Source organism: Pinus tabuliformis, chromosome J (assembly GCF_031772625.1).
Source record: "Pinus tabuliformis cultivar Carrire ecotype Pingquan chromosome J, CPIR1, whole genome shotgun sequence".
Classification (NCBI taxonomy): domain Eukaryota; kingdom Viridiplantae; phylum Streptophyta; class Pinopsida; order Pinales; family Pinaceae; genus Pinus; species Pinus tabuliformis.
The window spans coordinates 591,381,485-591,388,118 of NC_142295.1; positions in this window are offsets into that span (position 1 = coordinate 591,381,485).

Below are 6,634 nucleotides of genomic sequence, written 5' to 3' on the forward strand. Positions count from 1 at the left end.
CTCGTTGTCCTGAGGTTAGTTTCACTTATGATCAGGAAATTGTTGAACCACCCAAGGTTCCTAATCACTCGTTGGTATGCATTGAATATCAATTCAATACACAGATTTTGCTTCCTCCACCTGAATCACATGATCCTATTGCTTATGCATTGGAGGAATCATACACAGCAAGCACACTTGCAAGGCATAAGTTGTCTCACTTTCTCATGTTTCTTGTTTGTCACATTCAAAAGAGTGTGCATTCTTATCATCTGCATGCAGTGTGTCACAACACCATGTTAAGTCTGCAGAATGCTTGTCTTGCGCTTTCACTCTTTTCTTTTCTAAGTACGCGTTTAAACTCGGAGTGTGTTTGTCTTCATTGTTATATCTTTCATGTTTGTTGGTTCGCATAACTGTGCTTTTCGCAAACCATGCCTTCACCAACATTGGTCAAGCAATGTGCTGGTGGCTGCATTGGAAATATCACTTCACGTGATCAAGCCCATGCACCGTTAGCTTAGGAGTAGGAGTAGTGTTTTCTTTGTGTCTTGTTTGCTTGCATGCATGTTTGATTTCTTTCTTTGTTTGCTTGCTTTATTTCTTTTCTTACTTTCTTTGCTTTCGCATTTTCTTCTTCTCTTTGCTTTATTGTTTTGTTTGCTTGTTTATGTCTGTAGGTTAGTCTCGCATGAAACCGTGTGTGACTCTTAAGACAAGCAGGGTAAAGTACAAGAAGACTTGTACTTCTATCAACACTTGGTTATCTGTTGTCCTATCTCCTTATGCAGAACTTTTGTTTCTTCAGCCAATGATACACCAATGGAAAATACATTCTGTTCAAAGTGAATCTTGGTGAAAACGAAACACTTGCTCCCTAACTAGTACCACCTACTCTAGTCAGTTATTCTTGGGTTAACCCTTGTCAGCTCAGTCGAGTAGAGTAATATGAGGGGAAAAGCCTTATCAAGTATGTCAGAGGTATATATAACATACTTATCTGAAGGAACAACCTCTTATGCTCTCAATAAGTCGGGATCCCTCTTCTACCTATGAAATAAATAAGCGCATACGCACAGTGCTTTAAAAAAAACAAGAAAAATGAAAAATGAATAAGGAAAAAGAAAAGAAAGGCTTCCTGCGCAAGGAGGTGATGCAAGTAACTCCATCGGGGTATTGACCAGGCTCACTGCCAGCGGAGCAATGCTTGTGTTCCTGCGTGACTCCGTCGGGGTACTGTCTAGGCTTGTTGGCAGCGGAGCAACACTAGAGATGAAACTTAAACTCTGATAGTCATATTACTTGTGCACCAATATACCCTTCATCCCCAATCCAAATAGCTAAGTTGAATTGGCTTGGAATGTGTGTTGACCGATCAAGAGAATGACAGGTGCTACATCTTTCACTCAAGCTAGTGTGGAAACCACGATGATCAAAGAATCAAATAATACTTCCGAAGGAGTTCAACTCGCTTTTCATGAAACAAGGTCCATTCAGAGAGCTAGATTTCTACCACTATGTCGCAATTGTTGTAGTGGATACAACCATCCTCTAAAAATTTTCCTTAGCTTCGTTTTGGAGCCTCCCTAAAAAACCATCCTTAGCATCATGTCTTGTGTTATCGAGGTACTTATGCTTTCAGTTGAGTTTCTTTGGCATAACAACTTGTGTATGCTAACTTGTTTGTCTTTCATCCGCAAGTTGACCTCCCGTAACTTGGTCTCAAACCGACTCTTGTGCTAACTTGGAAAACTACGCAGCATTGGAGGGAACCAGCCTTTCTCTCCATAATTGCACAATGCATGCAGGAAGCTAGCACTATTCTCTAGAATTGTGCAGAGCAGGCAAGCTTGCTTCCCCAAGAAAATTGCGCAGAGCATCCCATCTCCCGAATTGTCCTCAGAATTTGCACAATTCTGGCTGGCATCCCTGGCTTCAGTCCAGAAATTGCGCAGAGCTTGAGAGGCAACCAGAGCCACTCAGCCCAAAAGCTGTGCAGAAGTCATCCCAAGGCTTAATCACCGTTGCATGTGCTCACAGGTTGACCAGTTCCCTCTAGGACTATTATCTAGCGTAATTGAGGATGAGTCCTTTCGAGGCACTGTATGGGTGGAGTTTAATACTCCCATCAATTGGAGTGGTCCAATGAACAGTGTACTTATTGGACCGTATATGTTGGTAAACATAGAACAAGAAATGCAAGTTATAAAGAAGAATCTAATGGCATCACAGGATAGATAAAAGAGTTATGTGGACCAGCACAAGGCATTCAAGGAGTTTCAAGTTGGGGAGCATGTTTATTTGCACATCAAGCCTAAGAAGAGATCTTTGAGGATTGGATCATGTGCCAAGTTGGCACCATGGTATTGCAAACTTTTGAGATCCTTGAGAGGATTGTACCAGTGGCTTATCAACTTGCACTACCTCCAATAGTGAATTTCCATGATGTTTTCCATGTTTCATTGCTTAAAAGGTATATAAAGGATGTTGATGATATTATCAATTGGCCTGTATTGCAGGTGGAGCAAGAAGGAGAATTCGAGTCGGATTCTCAATGCATATTGCAGCGGAAGCATCTCATGCTCAAGAACAGAGCCATATAGCAAGTTACAGTGCAATGGAAGCACTTTGGGCCTGAAGAAGCTACATGGGAGATGGTGGATTAGATACGTGCCATGTATCCTTCTTTGTTTGCCAATGGAGGGAAAGTAGTTTTGGTATGATGTTTGGTATATGTTTGGCATATGTTTTGCTAATGTTTTGGTATATATACATATGTATATGGATGTAAATACCGCCATGAGCTAAGTTATAAAGCTCCAATAAATGGTATGGTTGTTATCTTGTCATGTTGTCATGATGTTTTGCTTTTGAACAGGTCATTCATTGTAAATTTTGCAATGAATTAAGTTATAAAGCTCCATGGGTAGTATTTTTTCTTTTCAACGATTTTTTTGAGGTCTTGGTGTGGTTTAACACCGAGGACAATGTTCCCCAAGGGGGAGGGGTCTATAAAAGCCCCTGGTTAAAAGTTCATGTAATAAAGGTTAATAAAGGAAACATAAGACCATGGTTAAGGCACACTTATTCCAAGCTAAATGTTGGGAAAAGATATCTTAGTGGGCATCACTAGATGTGTTTATGGCTAAGGAAAATTGGCAAAGGCATTAAAAAGGAAAAAATGTATTTTTGGAAATTTTATTTATGAAAATAAAGGAAAATAGGAGAAAAGGAAGGTGAAAGGTCATAGGTTGCATATGAGGAGGGAATTGAAGAAAAATAATGGAAAATGAATAGAATAGAGGTATCATTGATAAAAATGGATTCTGAGGATCAACTCATGGCTTTTGCTCAGTTCAGTTTTAGAGTTCTCTCATTATTCTCTCTCTCTCACTCTTGGACACTTAGAGTTTTCTCGGAGCATTCTAGCTTTGGAGCAAGGAAGGGAAAATCAAGAAAAGGAAGGACAAGGAAAAGAAAGGAAAGAAAAGATCAAGCAAGGAAAAGCATGATCAAGCAGCTTCAGCAGGAATACTTGCAGGTAGCATACTGCATGCGTGATTTCCTAGCTGATTTTGGCATGCATGGCTTTGTGTGTTGGTAGATGGTTCTCTTGTTGTTGGTGGCATGGTTTTGCTGGGTTATCACAGTGGTTTTTAGTCTTTCCTTTCCTTTTTTCAGATAGCCATGGTGTGATGGGATTGTTTTCTCGGTTTTGAGCTTTGGATTTTCCGAATGGTTTCGGAATCCAGGGCAGAGATGATCTCAGGAAAATTCCCAAAGGCCTAGGAATCCCTTGATCGGTTTTAGTGGGATACACAGTAAAGCCTGAGGGTGGAGTCTCAGTTAGGGCCTCGTGATCCGGTGTGGATTGCAGTAAATCCCAGAGACTGGTGTCTCGATTTATGTCCTAGTGATCCAGTGTGGATTGCGGTAAATCCAGAGAGACAAGGAGACGAAAAATTCCTCAAGGATAATGATAGAGTCTGGAGGCATTCCAAGCTTGGTTTGATTTTGTGATCTCAGTGTCAGTTTTAGTGAGATCATGGTTTGGTGAGGGTGGAGGTGGTTTAACCTTTGGATTCCCTTGGTTTGTTTTGGATTAGTTTATCCATGAGATCCCAAATTCATGCTTGGAATATGGCATGGGGGTGACTGGTTGAAAGAAAGATTTGGTTCAGCCATGTCTTTAGTCGGGTGGTATGTGGAAGTCCTGAACCTAGTCAGCTCTTGCCTATGTTTAATAAAATCTAAGTTCTCTTGCTTTTGTACTTGTTATTATGTGGCCTTAATGGTTTTTATCTCATCTTTATTTACATGGTTTAATGTTGGTTATAAGCATGGTTATGTGATTGGCTATAGTCATGGTTATTTCATGTATTTACTTGTAAATGAAAGGATAATGGATGTAAGACCTAATTAATGTCAAAATAGTTAAGGGAAGAGGGTGTTGATCCTTCTTGTCAAGTCTCATATCAGTTATCAGTTATTTATGTTATGTCTTGTATTCATTTCCTGTAGATTGCATTGATGCCAAGTGTTTGATAGAATGTCAGTCCCGGTTGGGGAAGGTCAAGCCTAGTCCTAGAGTCAGTTTTTGATTTGTAAGTCTTTTCATTGTGTACGTTATGGATTCTAAAAGATACACGGGTTTTTGGGCAATGACCTGGATTTTGGGCTTAAAAAGTAGCACAAATCTCAAATTCGCAGGCAGAGGTTTAACGAGAAAAGTCCTTAGACACACGCATGCCTTGTTGTGCAAGCATTTGGAACCTCCTAGACGCACCCTTGTACATGTCAAGGAAGCGTCCAAGGGTTTAATGGTCTAAAACTCATTGGGACCAAGGGACTGGTCATGGGGTTGACTAGGAAGGCTTGTGGGAGTCCTGTAGCAGGTATAGAAGTTTTTCATTGTGGTTTTTTGTTGATTGCACTTCCTTAAGGTCACCTAGGAGGTCGAATCATATCATAGTAACTTCTCGTCACATGTTTACCCGGGTTGCAAATTACTTGGGTAGATGTGGGAGGAGGGTGTTACACTAGCTAGTGGAGTTTTTCAAAAGAGTCAACTACAAGAAGAAGAGTTGCTCACCTTGTTGAGTGAGAGATGGTGGCATTAAAAAATAAATAGCATGGCCACATTTGTAAATCTCATGTTTCAAACTTATTGTAAATCTGATGAAGTCTTTTCTATCACTTATGAAAGCAATATGATGATATTTTGGTCGTTAGGACTAGATAGCATGAGTATTAGCTTTGATGTAAAACTTGACCATGAGTGTGTTATAAACTCTTGGCAAGTATGGGATTTGCTTGGTTCCTGTTTTGGTCTTGTAAAAGAACATGTATTTTGCAAGTTCTATTCCAAGTTTGCATAGAATACAAGTGTCGGTTCATCAGTTATGGCTTTGAAGTACAAAGGTGGAGGAAAAAGAAGTGTGGCCTATTAGGGAACTTGTTGTGAAGAAGAGGGAGTGTTATCACCCGAAGAAACTCACCTAGGTTGTAAATCAGTGATGCTCAGGAACATTAAAAATTCAACAATTATGGTCGGATAAGATGATAGATAAATGAAGATATGCTGCACATTTAAGCCAGATAACCACTCCTACTATGACTATCCCCAGACATGGGTGAAGACCCCCAAACTACAAGGCTTTCAACTACCAACTACTCACAGTTTAAGGTAAAGGTGATAATGGAGGAGACTAATTGCACCGGCAGATGCACAGGACCCTGTGATGGCCAGCTGCAATCAGTTATAAGATCTGTGAAACTATTGTTTAACACACAGGCAGGATGACAGCTCCCTGAGGTCAAAGCAACAACAATCTGCAAGCAATTTCAATGGACCACTAAATTATAACATAGAGGTGGGATGACAGCCCCTCTGATATTAAAATCCACAGCACATCAAACAAATGCAAGCAGGCACAGCCAGGAAAGGGAAAGAGAAGTGGAAAGTGAGCATATGACAGCAAAAGAAGCTTGTATTAGTGAAGATCAAGACCAGAAGCTGCAGGTCTCATAGTATTTACAGTCTCCAGAAGTTAAAGGCAACAACAAAACTATCATTCATCAAACACTCATCAATCCCACTACATTTGTTTTTTTCAGTATATATGGTGTCTCATTACACAATCTCCCTATTAGCTATGCATGGAGGAGCCCATAAATGGTCACCAACCACATTTACATTCAGGAGTGGGCCTCTGATACAAATCTGGTTGTGTTGTAAATGGATTTGACCTCTCTGGTACTCTGCAGTCCTCCTTTGAGCAGGTGGCGTGAAATACCAATGGAACCATAACCATTGAATGCTTTGAACTCCCCAGAGGTTTCCTGCTTCCCCCTTGGCCATACTGCTGATTAATTTCTGCTGCTGATCATTTAAAACAGCTCCATTATGACTGTGCTGCTTTAAAACAGTGAAACGCTGCCCAAACTGTTCATTCCCGCCTATCATTGCTTCAACTTTGACTTTTAAGAGGTGCATGCATGGTTCATCCAACTATCGAGTCCGCCTTTAGGGTCGCAATTCATATTATAACAGGCCCATCCTTTGTATTTTTTATATTTCCTTATACACAGAAAATGCACCCAAAACCATTGAAAATGGCTTAAGCGTGGATTTGAAATTTTATAAGCAATGATT